Source organism: Triturus cristatus, chromosome 5_2 (genome assembly GCF_964204655.1).
Source record: "Triturus cristatus chromosome 5_2, aTriCri1.1, whole genome shotgun sequence".
Lineage (NCBI taxonomy): Eukaryota > Metazoa > Chordata > Amphibia > Caudata > Salamandridae > Triturus > Triturus cristatus.
Window position 1 is genome coordinate 574,490,569 of NC_140588.1, and position 26,403 is coordinate 574,516,971.

Genomic DNA, 26,403 nt, shown 5'->3' on the forward strand with positions numbered 1-26,403 from the left:
GCCTGCCACTGGAATTTGTTAACCCGCCTCTTGCGGATTTCTCCCCTTTCTTTGATTTACACCTGCAGGCTCTCCCTTGCCATCGGAGCAGGATCTGCTGATGCAGGCCCGGCTGGATCAAATGTGCAAAGGCTTGTCCCCAGGCCTCGGGAAAAAATTGAGCAGAGATTCCCGCCTCCGCCTCCTCTTGCCTTCCGAACGGGCTTCCAAACGGGCAATGCCCTGACGGGTCCCCCACACCCCATCCTGCCCATGCCCACACCCCTGTATATGAGGGTGACCCATGTCCCTCACCCTCCATGCTCGAACGGAAGACACGTGTGTCCTGAGGGGAGCGCCAGACAGGCATTTCTCCGGCCAGGCAGACCCCTGCAGCACCCGTTAGGCTCCAAAGCCTGTACATTCCCAAGATGCCACTGGCCACTATGCAAATCAGACAGCCCTGGCCACACCCTCTCCGCCGCTGGGCTCTGCTGCTTTCGGTACGTGCAGCTCAGCTTTTTCTTACCCTGAACCAGACTTCCGTTTCAGCAAAAAGCTGGGTTGCAGTGGGTCCGGGATGCCATTTGGAGACAAAGCCTGCGGCCCTGTCAAAGATGACTTCCTGCCGCACACCATGTGGTCAGAATCCTACGAAAAGAAGCGCACCTCGGAATACAGAATCTCACTTCCTCAAGAGCCTTGCACAAGAGATTTTCCTCCCGCCGAGGAAAGCAACTCAAAGGGAACCTTGCGAAAATCAGATTAGGAGCCAGATTGCGGGATGCTAGGCAAACTGTTTGTCAGAAAAGCAAATTCATTTTGAGAAGCCCTGACCTGCGGGAAGGAAAAGCATTCAAGGGCAGAAGAAGGACTGTTCCCTGACCGGGAATCGAACCCGGGCCGCGGCGGTGAGAGCGCCGAATCCTAACCACTAGACCACCAGGGAACCCACAGCCATACAGCAAAAGTTCCTACACTGCTCTCCTAGTGACAAAGCTCATGGGGGCTGAAAGCATATTTTATTCTACAGCGAATATGAATCAGAACTTGAAAAAACACTCATGATTCCACCAGACTGTTTGTCACTTCCAAGCACAGGCCATCCCCTCCCCCGTGCTACTGAACCGACGAATTCCTGTACAATCGGGATCCCCGGGAAATCACAAGAGGGACACCTAGTGGCCGCTGATAGCTCAAAGACAGCTGGTACACCTTCTCACACCTACCTCGTTATTCAGCTTGCTGGAAGAATACATTGCGAATGACCGATTCAAGAGTGCAAGGGAGAAGAGTGCTCCAAAGTAGATGTATACATCGCAGCCGGGTTTTCCAGCAATTTACCTTTCTGATGAGCTGGTACTGCACTTTACGCCCACATAGAGCACCTGACTGGGTGGGGGACTGCGTGCGCATGAAGGTGGCTGAGGGCAATGGGAGCAAAGCAACCTGGGACACAGGGGACCCAGCCCCTTTCCTCTGCTTTCGTCTATAGGTCGGGGTGCCTTTTTAAGGACCTTCGATTAAAAAAAGCTGAGCTGCATGGACAAATTACGCACGTCTACGTCTTAGAGGGATCTTCCCTGACCGGGAATCGAACCCGGGCCGCGGCGGTGAAAGCGCCGAATCCTAGCCACTAGACCACCAGGGAGGAGATGCTCTTGTGAGCCTGCCTTGCTCACTTCCTTATTGTGACTAAGCTAACTCCACTGTATAGATTGCCCATAAAGTACGAGTGGGGAAAAGTTAGGTGTCACACAGTGTGTTTGTCATAAGCAATTACCTTTATCCTCCTGCAAAAGCCTTTTTACTCTGCAATCACCTCTTGCTGGACAGCCTGCGCTGGAGCAGCCAGCATGAAAAGGAAGCTGAGTAAGGCAGGGCCTAGGGTCTCACCAGGGTGGCCGAGTGGTTAAGGCGTTGGACTTAAGATCCAATGGACAGTTGTCTGCATGGGTTCGAGCCCCATCCCTGGTATGGGTTTTCAGCGGGTGTGTAGGAACTTGCAGATGCTTTTGTAAAGCATTTTCCTCTGCCCTCCTCACCCTCCCAGTGCCCTTCCTTAACAGTCCCAATTCACGTCTCAGCTGTGGGGTCTGCTGCTACTCTGCACTTAGCATGGATGCTTCCCAAAGCAATGCAGTGCCACCTACGCAGAGCCCCTGCTTAGAGAAATACACCTCCTATGTCTTTTCCCACTGAAGGGAGCAGGAGGAAGTACTTGCTTCCTGGGGAACATGGGCCTGCCACTGGAATTTGTTAACCCGCCTCTTGCGGATTTCTCCCCTTTCTTTGATTTACACCTGCAGGCTCTCCCTTGCCATCGGAGCAGGATCTGCTGATGCAGGCCCGGCAGGATCAAATGTGCAAAGGCTTGTCCCCAGGCCTCGGGAAAAAATTGAGCAGAGATTCCCGCCTCCGCCTCCTCTTGCCTTCCGAACGGGCTTCCAAACGGGCAATGCCCTGACGGGTCCCCCACGCCCCATCCTGCCCATGCCCACACCCCTGTATATGAGGGTGACCCATGTCCCTCACCCTCCATGCTCGAACGGAAGACACGTGTGTCCTGAGGGGAGCGCCAGACAGGCATTTCTCCGGCCAGGCAGACCCCTGCAGCACCCGTTAGGCTCCAAAGCCTGTACATTCCCAAGATGCCACTGGTCACTATGGAAATCAGACAGCCCTGGCCACACCCTCTCCGCCGCTGGGCTCTGCTGCTTTCGGTACGTGCAGCTCAGCTTTTTCTTACCCTGAACCAGACTTCCGTTTCAGCAAAAAGGTGGGTTGCAGTGGGTCCGGGATGCCATTTGGAGACAAAGCCTGCGGCCCTGTCAAAGATGACTTCCTGCCGCACACCATGTGGTCAGAAGCCTACGAAAAGAAGCGCACCTCGGAATACAGAATCTCACTTCCTCAAGAGCCTTGCACAAGAGATTTTCCTCCCGCCGAGGAAAGCAACTCAAAGGGAACCTTGCGAAAATCAAATTAGGAGCCAGATTGCGGGATGCTAGGCAAACTGTTTGTCAGAAAAGCAAATTCATTTTGAGAAGCCCTGACCTGCGGGAAGGAAAAGCATTCAAGGGCAGAAGAAGGACTGTTCCCTGACCGGGAATCGAACCCGGGCCGCGGCGGTGAGAGCGCCGAATCCTAACCACTAGACCACCAGGGAACCCACAGCCATACAGCAAACGTTCCTACACTGCTCTCCTAGTGACAAAGCTCATGGGGGCTGAAAGCATATTTTATTCTACAGCGAATATGAATCAGAACTTGAAAAAACACTCATGATTCCACCAGACTGTTTGTCACTTCCAAGCACAGGCCATCCCCTCCCCCGTGCTACTGAACCGACGAATTCCTGTACAATCGGGATCCCCGGGAAATCACAAGAGGGACACCTAGTGGCCGCTGATAGCTCAAAGACAGCTGGTACACCTTCTCACACCTACCTCGTTATTCAGCTTGCTGGAAGAATACATTGCGAATGACCGATTCAAGAGTGCAAGGGAGAAGAGTGCTCCAAAGTAGATGTATACATCGCAGCCGGGTTTTCCAGCAATTTACCTTTCTGATGAGCTGGTACTGCACTTTACGCCCACATAGAGCACCTGACTGGGTGGGGGACTGCGTGCGCATGAAGGTGGCTGAGGGCAATGGGAGCAAAGCAACCTGGGACACAGGGGACCCAGCCCCTTTCCTCTGCTTTCGTCTATAGGTCGGGGTGCCTTTTTAAGGACCTTCGATTAAAAAAAGCTGAGCTGCGTGGACAAATTACGCACGTCTACGTCTTAGAGGGATCTTCCCTGACCGGGAATCGAACCCGGGCCGCGGCGGTGAAAGCGCCGAATCCTAGCCACTAGACCACCAGGGAGGAGATTCTCTTGTGAGCCTGCCTTGCTCACTTCCTTATTGTGACTAAGCTAACTCCACTGTATAGATTGCCCATAAAGTACGAGTGGGGAAAAGTTAGGTGTCACACAGTGTGTTTGTCATAAGCAATTACCTTTATCCTCCTGCAAAAGCCTTTTTACTCTGCAATCACCTCTTGCTGGACAGCCTGCGCTGGAGCAGCCAGCATGAAAAGGAAGCTGAGTAAGGCAGGGCCTAGGGTCTCACCAGGGTGGCCGAGTGGTTAAGGCGTTGGACTTAAGATCCAATGGACAGTTGTCCGCATGGGTTCGAGCCCCATCCCTGGTATGGGTTTTCAGCGGGTGTGTAGGAACTTGCAGATGCTTTTGTAAAGCATTTTCCTCTGCCCTCCTCACCCTCCCAGTGCCCTTCCTTAACAGTCCCAATTCACGTCTCAGCTGTGGGGTCTGCTGCTACTCTGCACTTAGCATGGATGCTTCCCAAAGCAATGCAGTGCCACCTACGCAGAGCCCCTGCTTAGAGAAATACACCTCCTATGTCTTTTCCCACTGAAGGGAGCAGGAGGAAGTACTTGCTTCCTGGGGAACATGGGCCTGCCACTGGAATTTGTTAACCCGCCTCTTGCGGATTTCTCCCCTTTCTTTGATTTACACCTGCAGGCTCTCCCTTGCCATCGGAGCAGGATCTGCTGATGCAGGCCCGGCAGGATCAAATGTGCAAAGGCTTGTCCCCAGGCCTCGGGAAAAAATTGAGCAGAGATTCCCGCCTCCGCCTCCTCTTGCCTTCCGAACGGGCTTCCAAACGGGCAATGCCCTGACGGGTCCCCCACGCCCCATCCTGCCCATGCCCACACCCCTGTATATGAGGGTGACCCATGTCCCTCACCCTCCATGCTCGAACGGAAGACACGTGTGTCCTGAGGGGAGCGCCAGACAGGCATTTCTCCGGCCAGGCAGACCCCTGCAGCACCCGTTAGGCTCCAAAGCCTGTACATTCCCAAGATGCCACTGGTCACTATGCAAATCAGACAGCCCTGGCCACACCCTCTCCGCCGCTGGGCTCTGCTGCTTTCGGTACGTGCAGCTCAGCTTTTTCTTACCCTGAACCAGACTTCCGTTTCAGCAAAAAGGTGGGTTGCAGTGGGTCCGGGATGCCATTTGGAGACAAAGCCTGCGGCCCTGTCAAAGATGACTTCCTGCCGCACACCATGTGGTCAGAAGCCTACGAAAAGAAGCGCACCTCGGAATACAGAATCTCACTTCCTCAAGAGCCTTGCACAAGAGATTTTCCTCCCGCCGAGGAAAGCAACTCAAAGGGAACCTTGCGAAAATCAAATTAGGAGCCAGATTGCGGGATGCTAGGCAAACTGTTTGTCAGAAAAGCAAATTCATTTTGAGAAGCCCTGACCTGCGGGAAGGAAAAGCATTCAAGGGCAGAAGAAGGACTGTTCCCTGACCGGGAATCGAACCCGGGCCGCGGCGGTGAGAGCGCCGAATCCTAACCACTAGACCACCAGGGAACCCACAGCCATACAGCAAACGTTCCTACACTGCTCTCCTAGTGACAAAGCTCATGGGGGCTGAAAGCATATTTTATTCTACAGCGAATATGAATCAGAACTTGAAAAAACACTCATGATTCCACCAGACTGTTTGTCACTTCCAAGCACAGGCCATCCCCTCCCCCGTGCTACTGAACCGACGAATTCCTGTACAATCGGGATCCCCGGGAAATCACAAGAGGGACACCTAGTGGCCGCTGATAGCTCAAAGACAGCTGGTACACCTTCTCACACCTACCTCGTTATTCAGCTTGCTGGAAGAATACATTGCGAATGACCGATTCAAGAGTGCAAGGGAGAAGAGTGCTCCAAAGTAGATGTATACATCGCAGCCGGGTTTTCCAGCAATTTACCTTTCTGATGAGCTGGTACTGCACTTTACGCCCACATAGAGCACCTGACTGGGTGGGGGACTGCGTGCGCATGAAGGTGGCTGAGGGCAATGGGAGCAAAGCAACCTGGGACACAGGGGACCCAGCCCCTTTCCTCTGCTTTCGTCTATAGGTCGGGGTGCCTTTTTAAGGACCTTCGATTAAAAAAAGCTGAGCTGCGTGGACAAATTACGCACGTCTACGTCTTAGAGGGATCTTCCCTGACCGGGAATCGAACCCGGGCCGCGGCGGTGAAAGCGCCGAATCCTAGCCACTAGACCACCAGGGAGGAGATGCTCTTGTGAGCCTGCCTTGCTCACTTCCTTATTGTGACTAAGCTAACTCCACTGTATAGATTGCCCATAAAGTACGAGTGGGGAAAAGTTAGGTGTCACACAGTGTGTTTGTCATAAGCAATTACCTTTATCCTCCTGCAAAAGCCTTTTTACTCTGCAATCACCTCTTGCTGGACAGCCTGCGCTGGAGCAGCCAGCATGAAAAGGGAGCTGAGTAAGGCAGGGCCTAGGGTCTCACCAGGGTGGCCGAGTGGTTAAGGCGTTGGACTTAAGATCCAATGGACAGTTGTCCGCATGGGTTCGAGCCCCATCCCTGGTATGGGTTTTCAGCGGGTGTGTAGGAACTTGCAGATGCTTTTTTAAAGCATTTTCCTCTGCCCTCCTCACCCTCCCAGTGCCCTTCCTTAACAGTCCCAATTCACGTCTCAGCTGTGGGGTCTGCTGCTACTCTGCACTTAGCATGGATGCTTCCCAAAGCAATGCAGTGCCACCTACGCAGAGCCCCTGCTTAGAGAAATACACCTCCTATGTCTTTTCCCACTGAAGGGAGCAGGAGGAAGTACTTGCTTCCTGGGGAACATGGGCCTGCCACTGGAATTTGTTAACCCGCCTCTTGCGGATTTCTCCCCTTTCTTTGATTTACACCTGCAGGCTCTCCCTTGCCATCGGAGCAGGATCTGCTGATGCAGGCCCGGCTGGATCAAATGTGCAAAGGCTTGTCCCCAGGCCTCGGGAAAAAATTGAGCAGAGATTCCCGCCTCCGCCTCCTCTTGCCTTCCGAACGGGCTTCCAAACGGGCAATGCCCTGACGGGTCCCCCACACCCCATCCTGCCCATGCCCACACCCCTGTATATGAGGGTGACCCATGTCCCTCACCCTCCATGCTCGAACGGAAGACACGTGTGTCCTGAGGGGAGCGCCAGACAGGCATTTCTCCGGCCAGGCAGACCCCTGCAGCACCCGTTAGGCTCCAAAGCCTGTACATTCCCAAGATGCCACTGGCCACTATGCAAATCAGACAGCCCTGGCCACACCCTCTCCGCCGCTGGGCTCTGCTGCTTTCGGTACGTGCAGCTCAGCTTTTTCTTACCCTGAACCAGACTTCCGTTTCAGCAAAAAGGTGGGTTGCAGTGGGTCCGGGATGCCATTTGGAGACAAAGCCTGCGGCCCTGTCAAAGATGACTTCCTGCCGCACACCATGTGGTCAGAAGCCTACGAAAAGAAGCGCACCTCGGAATACAGAATCTCACTTCCTCAAGAGCCTTGCACAAGAGATTTTCCTCCCGCCGAGGAAAGCAACTCAAAGGGAACCTTGCGAAAATCAAATTAGGAGCCAGATTGCGGGATGCTAGGCAAACTGTTTGTCAGAAAAGCAAATTCATTTTGAGAAGCCCTGACCTGCGGGAAGGAAAAGCATTCAAGGGCAGAAGAAGGACTGTTCCCTGACCGGGAATCGAACCCGGGCCGCGGCGGTGAGAGCGCCGAATCCTAACCACTAGACCACCAGGGAACCCACAGCCATACAGCAAAAGTTCCTACACTGCTCTCCTAGTGACAAAGCTCATGGGGGCTGAAAGCATATTTTATTCTACAGCGAATATGAATCAGAACTTGAAAAAACACTCATGATTCCACCAGACTGTTTGTCACTTCCAAGCACAGGCCATCCCCTCCCCCGTGCTACTGAACCGACGAATTCCTGTACAATCGGGATCCCCGGGAAATCACAAGAGGGACACCTAGTGGCCGCTGATAGCTCAAAGACAGCTGGTACACCTTCTCACACCTACCTCGTTATTCAGCTTGCTGGAAGAATACATTGCGAATGACCGATTCAAGAGTGCAAGGGAGAAGAGTGCTCCAAAGTAGATGTATACATCGCAGCCGGGTTTTCCAGCAATTTACCTTTCTGATGAGCTGGTACTGCACTTTACGCCCACATAGAGCACCTGACTGGGTGGGGGACTGCGTGCGCATGAAGGTGGCTGAGGGCAATGGGAGCAAAGCAACCTGGGACACAGGGGACCCAGCCCCTTTCCTCTGCTTTCGTCTATAGGTCGGGGTGCCTTTTTAAGGACCTTCGATTAAAAAAAGCTGAGCTGCGTGGACAAATTACGCACGTCTACGTCTTAGAGGGATCTTCCCTGACCGGGAATCGAACCCGGGCCGCGGCGGTGAAAGCGCCGAATCCTAGCCACTAGACCACCAGGGAGGAGATGCTCTTGTGAGCCTGCCTTGCTCACTTCCTTATTGTGACTAAGCTAACTCCACTGTATAGATTGCCCATAAAGTACGAGTGGGGAAAAGTTAGGTGTCACACAGTGTGTTTGTCATAAGCAATTACCTTTATCCTCCTGCAAAAGCCTTTTTACTCTGCAATCACCTCTTGCTGGACAGCCTGCGCTGGAGCAGCCAGCATGAAAAGGGAGCTGAGTAAGGCAGGGCCTAGGGTCTCACCAGGGTGGCCGAGTGGTTAAGGCGTTGGACTTAAGATCCAATGGACAGTTGTCCGCATGGGTTCGAGCCCCATCCCTGGTATGGGTTTTCAGCGGGTGTGTAGGAACTTGCAGTTGCTTTTTTAAAGCATTTTCCTCTGCCCTCCTCACCCTCCCAGTGCCCTTCCTTAACAGTCCCAATTCACGTCTCAGCTGTGGGGTCTGCTGCTACTCTGCACTTAGCATGGATGCTTCCCAAAGCAATGCAGTGCCACCTACGCAGAGCCCCTGCTTAGAGAAATACACCTCCTATGTCTTTTCCCACTGAAGGGAGCAGGAGGAAGTACTTGCTTCCTGGGGAACATGGGCCTGCCACTGGAATTTGTTAACCCGCCTCTTGCGGATTTCTCCCCTTTCTTTGATTTACACCTGCAGGCTCTCCCTTGCCATCGGAGCAGGATCTGCTGATGCAGGCCCGGCTGGATCAAATGTGCAAAGGCTTGTCCCCAGGCCTCGGGAAAAAATTGAGCAGAGATTCCCGCCTCCGCCTCCTCTTGCCTTCCGAACGGGCTTCCAAACGGGCAATACCCTGACGGGTCCCCCACGCCCCATCCTGCCCATGCCCACACCCCTGTATATGAGGGTGACCCATGTCCCTCACCCTCCATGCTCGAACGGAAGACACGTGTGTCCTGAGGGGAGCGCCAGACAGGCATTTCTCCGGCCAGGCAGACCCCTGCAGCACCCGTTAAGCTCCAAAGCCTGTACATTCCCAAGATGCCACTGGTCACTATGCAAATCAGACAGCCCTGGCCACACCCTCTCCACCGCTGGGCTCTGCTGCTTTCGGTACGTGCAGCTCAGCTTTTTCTTACCCTGAACCAGACTTCCGTTTCAGCAAAAAGGTGGGTTGCAGTGGGTCCGGGATGCCATTTGGAGACAAAGCCTGCGGCCCTGTCAAAGATGACTTCCTGCCGCACACCATGTGGTCAGAAGCCTACGAAAAGAAGCGCACCTCGGAATACAGAATCTCACTTCCTCAAGAGCCTTGCACAAGAGATTTTCCTCCCGCCGAGGAAAGCAACTCAAAGGGAACCTTGCGAAAATCAAATTAGGAGCCAGATTGCGGGATGCTAGACAAACTGTTTGTCAGAAAAGCAAATTCATTTTGAGAAGCCCTGACCTGCGGGAAGGAAAAGCATTCAAGGGCAGAAGAAGGACTGTTCCCTGACCGGGAATCGAACCCGGGCCGCAGCGGTGAGAGCGCCGAATCCTAACCACTAGACCACCAGGGAACCCACAGCCATACAGCAAAAGTTCCTACACTGCTCTCCTAGTGACAAAGCTCATGGGGGCTGAAAGCATATTTTATTCTACAGCGAATATGAATCAGAACTTGAAAAAACACTCATGATTCCACCAGACTGTTTGTCACTTCCAAGCACAGGCCATCCCCTCCCCCGTGCTACTGAACCGACGAATTCCTGTACAATCGGGATCCCCGGGAAATCACAAGAGGGACACCTAGTGGCCGCTGATAGCTCAAAGACAGCTGGTACACCTTCTCACACCTACCTCGTTATTCAGCTTGCTGGAAGAATACATTGCGAATGACCGATTTAAGAGTGCAAGGGAGAAGAGTGCTCCAAAGTAGATGTATACATCGCAGCCGGGTTTTCCAGCAATTTACCTTTCTGATGAGCTGGTACTGCACTTTACGCCCACATAGAGCACCTGACTGGGTGGGGGACTGCGTGCGCATGAAGGTGGCTGAGGGCAATGGGAGCAAAGCAACCTGGGACACAGGGGACCCAGTCCCTTTCCTCTGCTTTCGTCTATAGGTCGGGGTGCCTTTTTAAGGACCTTCGATTAAAAAAAGCTGAGCTGCGTGGACAAATTACGCACGTCTACGTCTTAGAGGGATCTTCCCTGACCGGGAATCGAACCCGGGCCGCGGGGGTGAAAGCGCCGAATCCTAGCCACTAGACCACCAGGGAGGAGATGCTCTTGTGAGCCTGCCTTGCTCACTTCCTTATTGTGACTAAGCTAACTCCACTGTATAGATTGCCCATAAAGTACGAGTGGGGAAAAGTTAGGTGTCACACAGTGTGTTTGTCATAAGCAATTACCTTTATCCTCCTGCAAAAGCCTTTTTACTCTGCAATCACCTCTTGCTGGACAGCCTGCGCTGGAGCAGCCAGCATGAAAAGGGAGCTGAGTAAGGCAGGGCCTAGGGTCTCACCAGGGTGGCCGAGTTGTTAAGGCGTTGGACTTAAGATCCAATGGACAGTTGTCCGCATGGGTTCGAGCCCCATCCCTGGTATGGGTTTTCAGCGGGTGTGTAGGAACTTGCAAATGCTTTTGTAAAGCATTTTCCTCTGCCCTCCTCACCCTCCCAGTGCCCTTCCTTAACAGTCCCAATTCACGTCTCAGCTGTGGGGTCTGCTGCTACTCTGCACTTAGCATGGATGCTTCCCAAAGCAATGCAGTGCCACCTACGCAGAGCCCCTGCTTAGAGAAATACACCTCCTATGTCTTTTCCCACTGAAGGGAGCAGGAGGAAGTACTTGCTTCCTGGGGAACATGGGCCTGCCACTGGAATTTGTTAACCCGCCTCTTGCGGATTTCTCCCCTTTCTTTGATTTACACCTGCAGGCTCTCCCTTGCCATCGGAGCAGGATCTGCTGATGCAGGCCCGGCTGGATCAAATGTGCAAAGGCTTGTCCCCAGGCCTCGGGAAAAAATTGAGCAGAGATTCCCGCCTCCGCCTCCTCTTGCCTTCCGAACGGGCTTCCAAACGGGCAATGCCCTGACGGGTCCCCCACACCCCATCCTGCCCATGCCCACACCCCTGTATATGAGGGTGACCCATGTCCCTCACCCTCCATGCTCGAACGGAAGACACGTGTGTCCTGAGGGGAGCGCCAGACAGGCATTTCTCCGGCCAGGCAGACCCCTGCAGCACCCGTTAGGCTCCAAAGCCTGTACATTCCCAAGATGCCACTGGTCACTATGCAAATCAGACAGCCCTGGCCACACCCTCTCCGCCGCTGGGCTCTGCTGCTTTCGGTACGTGCAGCTCAGCTTTTTCTTACCCTGAACCAGACTTCCGTTTCAGCAAAAAGGTGGGTTGCAGTGGGTCCGGGATGCCATTTGGAGACAAAGCCTGCGGCCCTGTCAAAGATGACTTCCTGCCGCACACCATGTGGTCAGAAGCCTACGAAAAGAAGCGCACCTCGGAATACAGAATCTCACTTCCTCAAGAGCCTTGCACAAGAGATTTTCCTCCCGCCGAGGAAAGCAACTCAAAGGGAACCTTGCGAAAATCAAATTAGGAGCCAGATTGCGGGATGCTAGGCAAACTGTTTGTCAGAAAAGCAAATTCATTTTGAGAAGCCCTGACCTGCGGGAAGGAAAAGCATTCAAGGGCAGAAGAAGGACTGTTCCCTGACCGGGAATCGAACCCGGGCCGCGGCGGTGAGAGCGCCGAATCCTAACCACTAGACCACCAGGGAACCCACAGCCATACAGCAAAAGTTCCTACACTGCTCTCCTAGTGACAAAGCTCATGGGGGCTGAAAGCATATTTTATTCTACAGCGAATATGAATCAGAACTTGAAAAAACACTCATGATTCCACCAGACTGTTTGTCACTTCCAAGCACAGGCCATCCCCTCCCCCGTGCTACTGAACCGACGAATTCCTGTACAATCGGGATCCCCGGGAAATCACAAGAGGGACACCTAGTGGCCGCTGATAGCTCAAAGACAGCTGGTACACCTTCTCACACCTACCTCGTTATTCAGCTTGCTGGAAGAATACATTGCGAATGACCGATTCAAGAGTGCAAGGGAGAAGAGTGCTCCAAAGTAGATGTATACATCGCAGCCGGGTTTTCCAGCAATTTACCTTTCTGATGAGCTGGTACTGCACTTTACGCCCACATAGAGCACCTGACTGGGTGGGGGACTGCGTGCGCATGAAGGTGGCTGAGGGCAATGGGAGCAAAGCAACCTGGGACACAGGGGACCCAGCCCCTTTCCTCTGCTTTCGTCTATAGGTCGGGGTGCCTTTTTAAGGACCTTCGATTAAAAAAAGCTGAGCTGCGTGGACAAATTACGCACGTCTACGTCTTAGAGGGATCTTCCCTGACCGGGAATCGAACCCGGGCCGCGGCGGTGAAAGCGCCGAATCCTAGCCACTAGACCACCAGGGAGGAGATGCTCTTGTGAGCCTGCCTTGCTCACTTCCTTATTGTGACTAAGCTAACTCCACTGTATAGATTGCCCATAAAGTACGAGTGGGGAAAAGTTAGGTGTCACACAGTGTGTTTGTCATAAGCAATTACCTTTATCCTCCTGCAAAAGCCTTTTTACTCTGCAATCACCTCTTGCTGGACAGCCTGCGCTGGAGCAGCCAGCATGAAAAGGGAGCTGAGTAAAGCAGGGCCTAGGGTCTCACCAGGGTGGCCGAGTGGTTAAGGCGTTGGACTTAAGATCCAATGGACAGTTGTCCGCATGGGTTCGAGCCCCATCCCTGGTATGGGTTATCAGCGGGTGTGTAGGAACTTGCAGATGCTTTTTTAAAGCATTTTCCTCTGCCCTCCTCACCCTCCCAGTGCCCTTCCTTAACAGTCCCAATTCACGTCTCAGCTGTAGGGTCTGCTGCTACTCTGCACTTAGCATGGATGCTTCCCAAAGCAATGCAGTGCCACCTACGCAGAGCCCCTGCTTAGAGAAATACACCTCCTATGTCTTTTCCCACTGAAGGGAGCAGGAGGAAGTACTTGCTTCCTGGGGAACATGGGCCTGCCACTGGAATTTGTTAACCCGCCTCTTGCGGATTTCTCCCCTTTCTTTGATTTACACCTGCAGGCTCTCCCTTGCCATCGGAGCAGGATCTGCTGATGCAGGCCCGGCTGGATCAAATGTGCAAAGGCTTGTCCCCAGGCCTCGGGAAAAAATTGAGCAGAGATTCCCGCCTCCGCCTCCTCTTGCCTTCCGAACGGGCTTCCAAACGGGCAATGCCCTGACGGGTCCCCCACACCCCATCCTGCCCATGCCCACACCCCTGTATATGAGGGTGACCCATGTCCCTCACCCTCCATGCTCGAACGGAAGACACGTGTGTCCTGAGGGGAGCGCCAGACAGGCATTTCTCCGGCCAGGCAGACCCCTGCAGCACCCGTTAGGCTCCAAAGCCTGTACGTTCCCAAGATGCCACTGGCCACTATGCAAATCAGACAGCCCTGGCCACACTCTCTCCGCCGCTGGGCTCTGCTGCTTTCGGTACGTGCAGCTCAGCTTTTTCTTACCCTGAACCAGACTTCCGTTTCAGCAAAAAGCTGGGTTGCAGTGGGTCCGGGATGCCATTTGGAGACAAAGCCTGCGGCCCTGTCAAAGATGACTTCCTGCCGCACACCATGTGGTCAGAATCCTACGAAAAGAAGCGCACCTCGGAATACAGAATCTCACTTCCTCAAGAGCCTTGCACAAGAGATTTTCCTCCCGCCGAGGAAAGCAACTCAAAGGGAACCTTGCGAAAATCAGATTAGGAGCCAGATTGCGGGATGCTAGGCAAACTGTTTGTCAGAAAAGCAAATTCATTTTGAGAAGCCCTGACCTGCGGGAAGGAAAAGCATTCAAGGGCAGAAGAAGGACTGTTCCCTGACCGGGAATCGAACCCGGGCCGCGGCGGTGAGAGCGCCGAATCCTAACCACTAGACCACCAGGGAACCCACAGCCATACAGCAAAAGTTCCTACACTGCTCTCCTAGTGACAAAGCTCATGGGGGCTGAAAGCATATTTTATTCTACAGCGAATATGAATCAGAACTTGAAAAAACACTCATGATTCCACCAGACTGTTTGTCACTTCCAAGCACAGGCCATCCCCTCCCCCGTGCTACTGAACCGACGAATTCCTGTACAATCGGGATCCCCGGGAAATCACAAGAGGGACACCTAGTGGCCGCTGATAGCTCAAAGACAGCTGGTACACCTTCTCACACCTACCTCGTTATTCAGCTTGCTGGAAGAATACATTGCGAATGACCGATTCAAGAGTGCAAGGGAGAAGAGTGCTCCAAAGTAGATGTATACATCGCAGCCGGGTTTTCCAGCAATTTACCTTTCTGATGAGCTGGTACTGCACTTTACGCCCACATAGAGCACCTGACTGGGTGGGGGACTGCGTGCGCATGAAGGTGGCTGAGGGTAATGGGAGCAAAGCAACCTGGGACACAGGGGACCCAGCCCCTTTCCTCTGCTTTCGTCTATAGGTCGGGGTGCCTTTTTAAGGACCTTCGATTAAAAAAAGCTGAGCTGCGTGGACAAATTACGCACGTCTACGTCTTAGAGGGATCTTCCCTGACCGGGAATCGAACCCGGGCCGCGGCGGTGAAAGCGCCAAATCCTAGCCACTAGACCACCAGGGAGGAGATGCTCTTGTGAGCCTGCCTTGCTCACTTCCCTATTGTGACTAAGCTAACTCCACTGTATAGATTGCCCATAAAGTACGAGAGGGGAAAAGTTAGGTGTCACACAGTGTGTTTGTCATAAGCAATTACCTTTATCCTCCTGCAAAAGCCTTTTTACTCTGCAATCACCTCTTGCTGGACAGCCTGCGCTGGAGCAGCCAGCATGAAAAGGGAGCTGAGTAAGGCAGGGCCTAGGGTCTCACCAGGGTGGCCGAGTGGTTAAGGCGTTGGACTTAAGATCCAATGGACAGTTGTCCGCATGGGTTCGAGCCCCATCCCTGGTATGGGTTTTCAGCGGGTGTGTAGGAACTTGCAGATGCTTTTTTAAAGCATTTTCCTCTGCCCTCCTCACCCTCCCAGTGCCCTTCCTTAACAGTCCCAATTCACGTCTCAGCTGTGGGGTCTGCTGCTACTCTGCACTTAGCATGGATGCTTCCCAAAGCAATGCAGTGCCACCTACGCAGAGCCCCTGCTTAGAGAAATACACCTCCTATGTCTTTTCCCACTGAAGGGAGCAGGAGGAAGTACTTGCTTCCTGGGGAACATGGGCCTGCCACTGGAATTTGTTAACCCGCCTCTTGCGGATTTCTCCCCTTTCTTTGATTTACACCTGCAGGCTCTCCCTTGCCATCGGAGCAGGATCTGCTGATGCAGGCCCGGCTGGATCAAATGTGCAAAGGCTTGTCCCCAGGCCTCGGGAAAAAATTGAGCAGAGATTCCCGCCTCCGCCTCCTCTTGCCTTCCGAACGGGCTTCCAAACGGGCAATGCCCTGACGGGTCCCCCACACCCCATCCTGCCCATGCCCACACCCCTGTATATGAGGGTGACCCATGTCCCTCACCCTCCATGCTCGAACGGAAGACACGTGTGTCCTGAGGGGAGCGCCAGACAGGCATTTCTCCGGCCAGGCAGACCCCTGCAGCACCCGTTAGGCTCCAAAGCCTGTACATTCCCAAGATGCCACTGGTCACTATGCAAATCAGACAGCCCTGGCCACACCCTCTCCGCCGCTGGGCTCTGCTGCTTTCGGTACGTGCAGCTCAGCTTTTTCTTACCCTGAACCAGACTTCCGTTTCAGCAAAAAGGTGGGTTGCAGTGGGTCCGGGATGCCATTTGGAGACAAAGCCTGCGGCCCTGTCAAAGATGACTTCCTGCCGCACACCATGTGGTCAGAAGCCTACGAAAAGAAGCGCACCTCGGAATACAGAATCTCACTTCCTCAAGAGCCTTGCACAAGAGATTTTCCTCCCGCCGAGGAAAGCAACTCAAAGGGAACCTTGCGAAAATCAAATTAGGAGCCAGATTGCGGGATGCTAGGCAAACTGTTTGTCAGAAAAGCAAATTCATTTTGAGAAGCCCTGACCTGCGGGAAGGAAAAGCATTCAAGGGCAGAAGAAGGACTGTTCCCTGACCGGGAATCGAACCCGGGCCGCGGCGGTGAGAGCGCCGAATCCTAACCACTAGACCACCAGGGAACCCACAGCCATACAGCAAAAGTTCCTACACTGCTCTCCTAGTGACAAAGCTCATGGGGGCTGAAAGCATATTTTATTCTACAGCGAATATGAATCAGAACTTGAAAAAACACTCATGATTCCACCAGACTGTTTGTCACTTCCAAGCACAGGCCATCCCCTCCCCCGTGCTACTGAACCGACGAATTCCTGTACAATCGGGATCCCCGGGAAATCACAAGAGGGACACCTAGTGGCCGCTGATAGCTCAAAGACAGCTGGTACACCTTCTCACACCTACCTCGTTATTCAGCTTGCTGGAAGAATACATTGCGAATGACCGATTCAAGAGTGCAAGGGAGAAGAGTGCTCCAAAGTAGATGTATACATCGCAGCCGGGTTTTCCAGCAATTTACCTTTCTGATGAGCTGGTACTGCACTTTACGCCCACATAGAGCACCTGACTGGGTGGGGGACTGCGTGCGCATGAAGGTGGCTGAGGGCAATGGGAGCAAAGCAACCTGGGACACAGGGGACCCAGCCCCTTTCCTCTGCTTTCGTCTATAGGTCGGGGTGCCTTTTTAAGGACCTTCGATTAAAAAAAGCTGAGCTGCGTGGACAAATTACGCACGTCTACGTCTTAGAGGGATCTTCCCTGACCGGGAATCGAACCCGGGCCGCGGCGGTGAAAGCGCCGAATCCTAGCCACTAGACCACCAGGGAGGAGATGCTCTTGTGTGCCTGCCTTGCTCACTTCCTTATTGTGACTAAGCTAACTCCACTGTATAGATTGCCCATAAAGTACGAGTGGGGAAAAGTTAGGTGTCACACAGTGTGTTTGTCATAAGCAATTACCTTTATCCTCCTGCAAAAGCCTTTTTACTCTGCAATCACCTCTTGCTGGACAGCCTGCGCTGGAGCAGCCAGCATGAAAAGGGAGCTGAGTAAGGCAGGGCCTAGGGTCTCACCAGGGTGGCCGAGTGGTTAAGGCGTTGGACTTAAGATCCAATGGACAGTTGTCCGCATGGGTTCGAGCCCCATCCCTGGTATGGGTTTTCAGCGGGTGTGTAGGAACTTGCAGATGCTTTTTTAAAGCATTTTCCTCTGCCCTCCTCACCCTCCCAGTGCCCTTCCTTAACAGTCCCAATTCACGTCTCAGCTGTGGGGTCTGCTGCTACTCTGCACTTAGCATGGATGCTTCCCAAAGCAATGCAGTGCCACCTACGCAGAGCCCCTGCTTAGAGAAATACACCTCCTATGTCTTTTCCCACTGAAGGGAGCAGGAGGAAGTACTTGCTTCCTGGGGAACATGGGCCTGCCACTGGAATTTGTTAACCCGCCTCTTGCGGATTTCTCCCCTTTCTTTGATTTACACCTGCAGGCTCTCCCTTGCCATCGGAGCAGGATCTGCTGATGCAGGCCCGGCTGGATCAAATGTGCAAAGGCTTGTCCCCAGGCCTCGGGAAAAAATTGAGCAGAGATTCCCGCCTCCGCCTCCTCTTGCCTTCCGAACGGGCTTCCAAACGGGCAATGCCCTGACGGGTCCCCCACACCCCATCCTGCCCATGCCCACACCCCTGTATATGAGGGTGACCCATGTCCCTCACCCTCCATGCTCGAACGGAAGACACGTGTGTCCTGAGGGGAGCGCCAGACAGGCATTTCTCCGGCCAGGCAGACCCCTGCAGCACCCGTTAGGCTCCAAAGCCTGTACATTCCCAAGATGCCACTGGTCACTATGCAAATCAGACAGCCCTGGCCACACCCTCTCCGCCGCTGGGCTCTGCTGCTTTCGGTACGTGCAGCTCAGCTTTTTCTTACCCTGAACCAGACTTCCGTTTCAGCAAAAAGGTGGGTTGCAGTGGGTCCGGGATGCCATTTGGAGACAAAGCCTGCGGCCCTGTCAAAGATGACTTCCTGCCGCACACCATGTGGTCAGAAGCCTACGAAAAGAAGCGCACCTCGGAATACAGAATCTCACTTCCTCAAGAGCCTTGCACAAGAGATTTTCCTCCCGCCGAGGAAAGCAACTCAAAGGGAACCTTGCGAAAATCAAATTAGGAGCCAGATTGCGGGATGCTAGGCAAACTGTTTGTCAGAAAAGCAAATTCATTTTGAGAAGCCCTGACCTGCGGGAAGGAAAAGCATTCAAGGGCAGAAGAAGGACTGTTCCCTGACCGGGAATCGAACCCGGGCCGCGGCGGTGAGAGCGCCGAATCCTAACCACTAGACCACCAGGGAACCCACAGCCATACAGCAAAAGTTCCTACACTGCTCTCCTAGTGACAAAGCTCATGGGGGCTGAAAGCATATTTTATTCTACAGCGAATATGAATCAGAACTTGAAAAAACACTCATGATTCCACCAGACTGTTTGTCACTTCCAAGCACAGGCCATCCCCTCCCCCGTGCTACTGAACCGACGAATTCCTGTACAATCGGGATCCCCGGGAAATCACAAGAGGGACACCTAGTGGCCGCTGATAGCTCAAAGACAGCTGGTACACCTTCTCACACCTACCTCGTTATTCAGCTTGCTGGAAGAATACATTGCGAATGACCGATTCAAGAGTGCAAGGGAGAAGAGTGCTCCAAAGTAGATGTATACATCGCAGCCGGGTTTTCCAGCAATTTACCTTTCTGATGAGCTGGTACTGCACTTTACGCCCACATAGAGCACCTGACTGGGTGGGGGACTGCGTGCGCATGAAGGTGGCTGAGGGCAATGGGAGCAAAGCAACCTGGGACACAGGGGACCCAGCCCCTTTCCTCTGCTTTCGTCTATAGGTCGGGGTGCCTTTTTAAGGACCTTCGATTAAAAAAAGCTGAGCTGCGTGGACAAATTACGCACGTCTACGTCTTAGAGGGATCTTCCCTGACCGGGAATCGAACCCGGGCCGCGGCGGTGAAAGCGCCGAATCCTAGCCACTAGACCACCAGGGAGGAGATGCTCTTGTGAGCCTGCCTTGCTCACTTCCTTATTGTGACTAAGCTAACTCCACTGTATAGATTGCCCATAAAGTACGAGTGGGGAAAAGTTAGGTGTCACACAGTGTGTTTGTCATAAGCAATTACCTTTATCCTCCTGCAAAAGCCTTTTTACTCTGCAATCACCTCTTGCTGGACAGCCTGCGCTGGAGCAGCCAGCATGAAAAGGGAGCTGAGTAAGGCAGGGCCTAGGGTCTCACCAGGGTGGCCGAGTGGTTAAGGCGTTGGACTTAAGATCCAATGGACAGTTGTCCGCATGGGTTCGAGCCCCATCCCTGGTATGGGTTTTCAGCGGGTGTGTAGGAACTTGCAGATGCTTTTTTAAAGCATTTTCCTCTGCCCTCCTCACCCTCCCAGTGCCCTTCCTTAACAGTCCCAATTCACGTCTCAGCTGTGGGGTCTGCTGCTACTCTGCACTTAGCATGGATGCTTCCCAAAGCAATGCAGTGCCACCTACGCAGAGCCCCTGCTTAGAGAAATACACCTCCTATGTCTTTTCCCACTGAAGGGAGCAGGAGGAAGTACTTGCTTCCTGGGGAACATGGGCCTGCCACTGGAATTTGTTAACCCGCCTCTTGCGGATTTCTCCCCTTTCTTTGATTTACACCTGCAGGCTCTCCCTTGCCATCGGAGCAGGATCTGCTGATGCAGGCCCGGCTGGATCAAATGTGCAAAGGCTTGTCCCCAGGCCTCGGGAAAAAATTGAGCAGAGATTCCCGCCTCCGCCTCCTCTTGCCTTCCGAACGGGCTTCCAAACGGGCAATGCCCTGACGGGTCCCCCACACCCCATCCTGCCCATGCCCACACCCCTGTATATGAGGGTGACCCATGTCCCTCACCCTCCATGCTCGAACGGAAGACACGTGTGTCCTGAGGGGAGCGCCAGACAGGCATTTCTCCGGCCAGGCAGACCCCTGCAGCACCCGTTAGGCTCCAAAGCCTGTACATTCCCAAGATGCCACTGGTCACTATGCAAATCAGACAGCCCTGGCCACACCCTCTCCGCCGCTGGGCTCTGCTGCTTTCGGTACGTGCAGCTCAGCTTTTTCTTACCCTGAACCAGACTTCCGTTTCAGCAAAAAGGTGGGTTGCAGTGGGTCCGGGATGCCATTTGGAGACAAAGCCTGCGGCCCTGTCAAAGATGACTTCCTGCCGCACACCATGTGGTCAGAAGCCTACGAAAAGAAGCGCACCTCGGAATACAGAATCTCACTTCCTCAAGAGCCTTGCACAAGAGATTTTCCTCCCGCCGAGGAAAGCAACTCAAAGGGAACCTTGCGAAAATCAAATTAGGAGCCAGATTGCGGGATGCTAGGCAAACTGTTTGTCAGAAAAGCAAATTCATTTTGAGAAGCCCTGACCTGCGGGAAGGAAAAGCATTCAAGGGCAGAAGAAGGACTGTTCCCTGACCGGGAATCGAACCCGGGCCGCGGCGGTGAGAGTGCCGAATCCTAACCACTAGACCACCAGGGAACCCACAGCCATACAGCAAAAGTTCCTACACTGCTCTCCTAGTGACAAAGCTCATGGGGGCTGAAAGCATATTTTATTCTACAGCGAATATGAATCAGAACTTGAAAAAACACTCATGATTCCACCAGACTGTTTGTCACTTCCAAGCACAGGCCATCCCCTCCCCCGTGCTACTGAACCGACGAATTCCTGTACAATCGGGATCCCCGGGAAATCACAAGAGGGACACCTAGTGGCCGCTGATAGCTCAAAGACAGCTGGTACACCTTCTCACACCTACCTCGTTATTCAGCTTGCTGGAAGAATACATTGCGAATGACCGATTCAAGAGTGCAAGGGAGAAGAGTGCTCCAAAGTAGATGTATACATCGCAGCCGGGTTTTCCAGCAATTTACCTTTCTGATGAGCTGGTACTGCACTTTACGCCCACATAGAGCACCTGACTGGGTGGGGGACTGCGTGCGCATGAAGGTGGCTGAGGGCAATGGGAGCAAAGCAACCTGGGACACAGGGGACCCAGCCCCTTTCCTCTGCTTTCGTCTATAGGTCGGGGTGCCTTTTTAAGGACCTTCGATTAAAAAAAGCTGAGCTGCGTGGACAAATTACGCACGTCTACGTCTTAGAGGGATCTTCCCTGACCAGGAATCGAACCCGGGCCGCGGCGGTGAAAGCGCCGAATCCTAGCCACTAGACCACCAGGGAGGAGATGCTCTTGTGAGCCTGCCTTGCTCACTTCCTTATTGTGACTAAGCTAACTCCACTGTATAGATTGCCCATAAAGTACGAGTGGGGAAAAGTTAGGTGTCACACAGTGTGTTTGTCATAAGCAATTACCTTTATCCTCCTGCAAAAGCCTTTTTACTCTGCAATCACCTCTTGCTGGACAGCCTGCGCTGGAGCAGCCAGCATGAAAAGGGAGCTGAGTAAGGCAGGGCCTAGGGTCTCACCAGGGTGGCCGAGTGGTTAAGGCGTTGGACTTAAGATCCAATGGACAGTTGTCCGCATGGGTTCGAGCCCCATCCCTGGTATGGGTTTTCAGCGGGTGTGTAGGAACTTGCAGATGCTTTTTTAAAGCATTTTCCTCTGCCCTCCTCACCCTCCCAGTGCCCTTCCTTAACAGTCCCAATTCACGTCTCAGCTGTGGGGTCTGCTGCTACTCTGCACTTAGCATGGATGCTTCCCAAAGCAATGCAGTGCCACCTACGCAGAGCCCCTGCTTAGAGAAATACACCTCCTATGTCTTTTCCCACTGAAGGGAGCAGGAGGAAGTACTTGCTTCCTGGGGAACATGGGCCTGCCACTGGAATTTGTTAACCCGCCTCTTGCGGATTTCTCCCCTTTCTTTGATTTACACCTGCAGGCTCTCCCTTGCCATCGGAGCAGGATCTGCTGATGCAGGCCCGGCTGGATCAAATGTGCAAAGGCTTGTCCCCAGGCCTCGGGAAAAAATTGAGCAGAGATTCCCGCCTCCGCCTCCTCTTGCCTTCCGAACGGGCTTCCAAACGGGCAATACCCTGACGGGTCCCCCACGCCCCATCCTGCCCATGCCCACACCCCTGTATATGAGGGTGACCCATGTCCCTCACCCTCCATGCTCGAACGGAAGACACGTGTGTCCTGAGGGGAGCGCCAGACAGGCATTTCTCCGGCCAGGCAGACCCCTGCAGCACCCGTTAAGCTCCAAAGCCTGTACATTCCCAAGATGCCACTGGTCACTATGCAAATCAGACAGCCCTGGCCACACCCTCTCCACCGCTGGGCTCTGCTGCTTTCGGTACGTGCAGCTCAGCTTTTTCTTACCCTGAACCAGACTTCCGTTTCAGCAAAAAGGTGGGTTGCAGTGGGTCCGGGATGCCATTTGGAGACAAAGCCTGCGGCCCTGTCAAAGATGACTTCCTGCCGCACACCATGTGGTCAGAAGCCTACGAAAAGAAGCGCACCTCGGAATACAGAATCTCACTTCCTCAAGAGCCTTGCACAAGAGATTTTCCTCCCGCCGAGGAAAGCAACTCAAAGGGAACCTTGCGAAAATCAAATTAGGAGCCAGATTGCGGGATGCTAGACAAACTGTTTGTCAGAAAAGCAAATTCATTTTGAGAAGCCCTGACCTGCGGGAAGGAAAAGCATTCAAGGGCAGAAGAAGGACTGTTTCCTGACCGGGAATCGAACCCGGGCCGCGGCGGTGAGAGCGCCGAATCCTAACCACTAGACCACCAGGGAACCCACAGCCATACAGCAAAAGTTCCTACACTGCTCTCCTAGTGACAAAGCTCATGGGGGCTGAAAGCATATTTTATTCTACAGCGAATATGAATCAGAACTTGAAAAAACACTCATGATTCCACCAGACTGTTTGTCACTTCCAAGCACAGGCCATCCCCTCCCCCGTGCTACTGAACCGACGAATTCCTGTACAATCGGGATCCCCGGGAAATCACAAGAGGGACACCTAGTGGCCGCTGATAGCTCAAAGACAGCTGGTACACCTTCTCACACCTACCTCGTTATTCAGCTTGCTGGAAGAATACATTGCGAATGACCGATTTAAGAGTGCAAGGGAGAAGAGTGCTCCAAAGTAGATGTATACATCGCAGCCGGGTTTTCCAGCAATTTACCTTTCTGATGAGCTGGTACTGCACTTTACGCCCACATAGAGCACCTGACTGGGTGGGGGACTGCGTGCGCATGAAGGTGGCTGAGGGCAATGGGAGCAAAGCAACCTGGGACACAGGGGACCCAGCCCCTTTCCTCTGCTTTCGTCTATAGGTCGGGGTGCCTTTTTAAGGACCTTCGATTAAAAAAAGCTGAGCTGCGTGGACAAATTACGCACGTCTACGTCTTAGAGGGATCTTCCCTGACTGGGAATCGAACCCGGGCCGCAGGGGTGAAAGCGCCGAATCCTAGCCACTAGACCACCAGGGAGGAGATGCTCTTGTGAGCCTGCCTTGCTCACTTCCTTATTGTGACTAAGCTAACTCCACTGTATAGATTGCCCATAAAGTACGAGTGGGGAAAAGTTAGGTGTCACACAGTGTGTTTGTCATAAGCAATTACCTTTATCCTCCTGCAAAAGCCTTTTTACTCTGCAATCACCTCTTGCTGGACAGCCTGCGCTGGAGCAGCCAGCATGAAAAGGGAGCTGAGTAAGGCAGGGCCTAGGGTCTCACCAGGGTGGCCGAGTTGTTAAGGCGTTGGACTTAAGATCCAATGGACAGTTGTCCGCATGGGTTCGAGCCCCATCTCTGGTATGGGTTTTCAGCGGGTGTGTAGGAACTTGCAAATGCTTTTGTAAAGCATTTTCCTCTGCCCTCCTCACCCTCCCAGTGCCCTTCCTTAACAGTCCCAATTCACGTCTCAGCTGTGGGGTCTGCTGCTACTCTGCACTTAGCATGGATGCTTCCCAAAGCAATGCAGTGCCACCTACGCAGAGCCCCTGCTTAGAGAAATACACCTCCTATGTCTTTTCCCACTGAAGGGAGCAGGAGGAAGTACTTGCTTCCTGGGGAACATGGGCCTGCCACTGGAATTTGTTAACCCGCCTCTTGCGGATTTCTCCCCTTTCTTTGATTTACACCTGCAGGCTCTCCCTTGCCATCGGAGCAGGATCTGCTGATGCAGGCCCGGCTGGATCAAATGTGCAAAGGCTTGTCCCCAGGCCTCGGGAAAAAATTGAGCAGAGATTCCCGCCTCCGCCTCCTCAACGGGCTTCCAAACGGGCAATGCCCTGACGGGTCCCCCACACCCCATCCTGCCCATGCCCACACCCCTGTATATGAGGGTGACCCATGTCCCTCACCCTCCATGCTCGAACGGAAGACACGTGTGTCCTGAGGGGAGCGCCAGACAGGCATTTCTCCGGCCAGGCAGACCCCTGCAGCACCCGTTAGGCTCCAAAGCCTGTACATTCCCAAGATGCCACTGGTCACTATGCAAATCAGACAGCCCTGGCCACACCCTCTCCGCCGCTGGGCTCTGCTGCTTTCGGTACGTGCAGCTCAGCTTTTTCTTACCCTGAACCAGACTTCCGTTTCAGCAAAAAGGTGGGTTGCAGTGGGTCCGGGATGCCATTTGGAGACAAAGCCTGCGGCCCTGTCAAAGATGACTTCCTGCCGCACACCATGTGGTCAGAAGCCTACGAAAAGAAGCGCACCTCGGAATACAGAATCTCACTTCCTCAAGAGCCTTGCACAAGAGAATTTCCTCCCGCCGAGGAAAGCAACTCAAAGGGAACCTTGCGAAAATCAAATTAGGAGCCAGATTGCGGGATGCTAGGCAAACTGTTTGTCAGAAAAGCAAATTCATTTTGAGAAGCCCTGACCTGCGGGAAGGAAAAGCATTCAAGGGCAGAAGAAGGACTGTTCCCTGACCGGGAATCGAACCCGGGCCGCGGCGGTGAGAGCGCCGAATCCTAACCACTAGACCACCAGGGAACCCACAGCCATACAGCAAAAGTTCCTACACTGCTCTCCTAGTGACAAAGCTCATGGGGGCTGAAAGCATATTTTATTCTACAGCGAATATGAATCAGAACTTGAAAAAACACTCATGATTCCACCAGACTGTTTGTCACTTCCAAGCACAGGCCATCCCCTCCCCCGTGCTACTGAACCGACGAATTCCTGTACAATCAGGATCCCCGGGAAATCACAAGAGGGACACCTAGTGGCCGCTGATAGCTCAAAGACAGCTGGTACACCTTCTCACACCTACCTCGTTATTCAGCTTGCTGGAAGAATACATTGCGAATGACCGATTCAAGAGTGCAAGGGAGAAGAGTGCTCCAAAGTAGATGTATACATCGCAGCCGGGTTTTCCAGCAATTTACCTTTCTGATGAGCTGGTACTGCACTTTACGCCCACATAGAGCACCTGACTGGGTGGGGGACTGCGTGCGCATGAAGGTGGCTGAGGGCAATGGGAGCAAAGCAACCTGGGACACAGGGGACCCAGCCCCTTTCCTCTGCTTTCGTCTATAGGTCGGGGTGCCTTTTTAAGGACCTTCGATTAAAAAAAGCTGAGCTGCGTGGACAAATTACGCACGTCTACGTCTTAGAGGGATCTTCCCTGACCGGGAATCGAACCCAGGCCGCGGCGGTGAAAGCGCCGAATCCTAGCCACTAGACCACCAGGGAGGAGATGCTCTTGTGAGCCTGCCTTGCTCACTTCCTTATTGTGACTAAGCTAACTCCACTGTATAGATTGCCCATAAAGTACGAGTGGGGAAAAGTTAGGTGTCACACAGTGTGTTTGTCATAAGCAATTACCTTTATCCTCCTGCAAAAGCCTTTTTACTCTGCAATCACCTCTTGCTGGACAGCCTGCGCTGGAGCAGCCAGCATGAAAAGGGAGCTGAGTAAAGCAGGGCCTAGGGTCTCACCAGGGTGGCCGAGTGGTTAAGGCGTTGGACTTAAGATCCAATGGACAGTTGTCCGCATGGGTTCGAGCCCCATCCCTGGTATGGGTTTTCAGCGGGTGTGTAGGAACTTGCAGATGCT

General features: G+C 53.4%; 16 non-coding genes across 16 annotated transcripts; all 16 read right to left on the minus strand.

The window, feature by feature from the left end:
* Window positions 1-856: 856 nt before the first annotated feature.
* Window positions 857-928, minus strand: TRNAE-CUC (transfer RNA glutamic acid (anticodon CUC)). Its single transcript has one exon. It is a non-coding gene; the product is annotated as a tRNA-Glu (tRNA).
* A 630-nt stretch (window positions 929-1,558) lies between these two features.
* TRNAE-UUC (transfer RNA glutamic acid (anticodon UUC)) lies at window positions 1,559-1,630 on the minus strand. The gene has a single exon. It is a non-coding gene; the product is annotated as a tRNA-Glu (tRNA).
* A 1,446-nt stretch (window positions 1,631-3,076) lies between these two features.
* TRNAE-CUC (transfer RNA glutamic acid (anticodon CUC)) lies at window positions 3,077-3,148 on the minus strand. Its single transcript has one exon. It is a non-coding gene; the product is annotated as a tRNA-Glu (tRNA).
* A 630-nt stretch (window positions 3,149-3,778) lies between these two features.
* Window positions 3,779-3,850, minus strand: TRNAE-UUC (transfer RNA glutamic acid (anticodon UUC)). The gene has a single exon. It is a non-coding gene; the product is annotated as a tRNA-Glu (tRNA).
* Window positions 3,851-5,296: 1,446 nt separating this feature from the next.
* TRNAE-CUC (transfer RNA glutamic acid (anticodon CUC)) lies at window positions 5,297-5,368 on the minus strand. The gene has a single exon. It is a non-coding gene; the product is annotated as a tRNA-Glu (tRNA).
* Window positions 5,369-5,998: 630 nt separating this feature from the next.
* On the minus strand, window positions 5,999-6,070 carry TRNAE-UUC (transfer RNA glutamic acid (anticodon UUC)). The gene has a single exon. It is a non-coding gene; the product is annotated as a tRNA-Glu (tRNA).
* Window positions 6,071-7,516: 1,446 nt separating this feature from the next.
* Window positions 7,517-7,588, minus strand: TRNAE-CUC (transfer RNA glutamic acid (anticodon CUC)). Its single transcript has one exon. It is a non-coding gene; the product is annotated as a tRNA-Glu (tRNA).
* Window positions 7,589-8,218: 630 nt separating this feature from the next.
* Window positions 8,219-8,290, minus strand: TRNAE-UUC (transfer RNA glutamic acid (anticodon UUC)). The gene has a single exon. It is a non-coding gene; the product is annotated as a tRNA-Glu (tRNA).
* A 3,666-nt stretch (window positions 8,291-11,956) lies between these two features.
* Window positions 11,957-12,028, minus strand: TRNAE-CUC (transfer RNA glutamic acid (anticodon CUC)). The gene has a single exon. It is a non-coding gene; the product is annotated as a tRNA-Glu (tRNA).
* A 630-nt stretch (window positions 12,029-12,658) lies between these two features.
* On the minus strand, window positions 12,659-12,730 carry TRNAE-UUC (transfer RNA glutamic acid (anticodon UUC)). Its single transcript has one exon. It is a non-coding gene; the product is annotated as a tRNA-Glu (tRNA).
* A 1,446-nt stretch (window positions 12,731-14,176) lies between these two features.
* Window positions 14,177-14,248, minus strand: TRNAE-CUC (transfer RNA glutamic acid (anticodon CUC)). The gene has a single exon. It is a non-coding gene; the product is annotated as a tRNA-Glu (tRNA).
* A 2,148-nt stretch (window positions 14,249-16,396) lies between these two features.
* On the minus strand, window positions 16,397-16,468 carry TRNAE-CUC (transfer RNA glutamic acid (anticodon CUC)). Its single transcript has one exon. It is a non-coding gene; the product is annotated as a tRNA-Glu (tRNA).
* A 630-nt stretch (window positions 16,469-17,098) lies between these two features.
* Window positions 17,099-17,170, minus strand: TRNAE-UUC (transfer RNA glutamic acid (anticodon UUC)). The gene has a single exon. It is a non-coding gene; the product is annotated as a tRNA-Glu (tRNA).
* A 1,446-nt stretch (window positions 17,171-18,616) lies between these two features.
* TRNAE-CUC (transfer RNA glutamic acid (anticodon CUC)) lies at window positions 18,617-18,688 on the minus strand. Its single transcript has one exon. It is a non-coding gene; the product is annotated as a tRNA-Glu (tRNA).
* A 630-nt stretch (window positions 18,689-19,318) lies between these two features.
* On the minus strand, window positions 19,319-19,390 carry TRNAE-UUC (transfer RNA glutamic acid (anticodon UUC)). Its single transcript has one exon. It is a non-coding gene; the product is annotated as a tRNA-Glu (tRNA).
* Window positions 19,391-25,266: 5,876 nt separating this feature from the next.
* On the minus strand, window positions 25,267-25,338 carry TRNAE-CUC (transfer RNA glutamic acid (anticodon CUC)). Its single transcript has one exon. It is a non-coding gene; the product is annotated as a tRNA-Glu (tRNA).
* Window positions 25,339-26,403: the final 1,065 nt, after the last annotated feature.